Source organism: Oryzias latipes, chromosome 9 (genome assembly GCF_002234675.1).
Source record: "Oryzias latipes chromosome 9, ASM223467v1".
Taxonomy (NCBI): domain Eukaryota; kingdom Metazoa; phylum Chordata; class Actinopteri; order Beloniformes; family Adrianichthyidae; genus Oryzias; species Oryzias latipes.
The window spans coordinates 12,448,365-12,448,680 of record NC_019867.2 but is presented as its reverse complement, the minus strand read 5'-3'; positions in this window follow the sequence as shown (position 1 = coordinate 12,448,680).

Genomic DNA, 316 nt, shown 5'->3' with positions numbered 1-316 from the left:
GGAGAGCAGCGAGATAGGAGGAGCACGGGGGGGGGGGGGGGGGGGGGTTGTTTATCTTGACATGCTCTACTCAGTCTTTTACGCTCGCATCACAATTAAGATGCTGCAGCTCATCAACTATGTGTACAAAACAAAGTAACAGTCTGCACGAGCACACAGGTGATGGGCACAGTCAAAAATAGATCCAGCCACACCTTGAGATGTGGAGTGAACCTTGCAGGAGAATCTTGATGTACAGAAAATGTAGCATAGACATTGCAGTGCTTTTGAACGTCATTCGCTGTGTAAAATAATTGGGGGAAAAACTCAGTTTGTC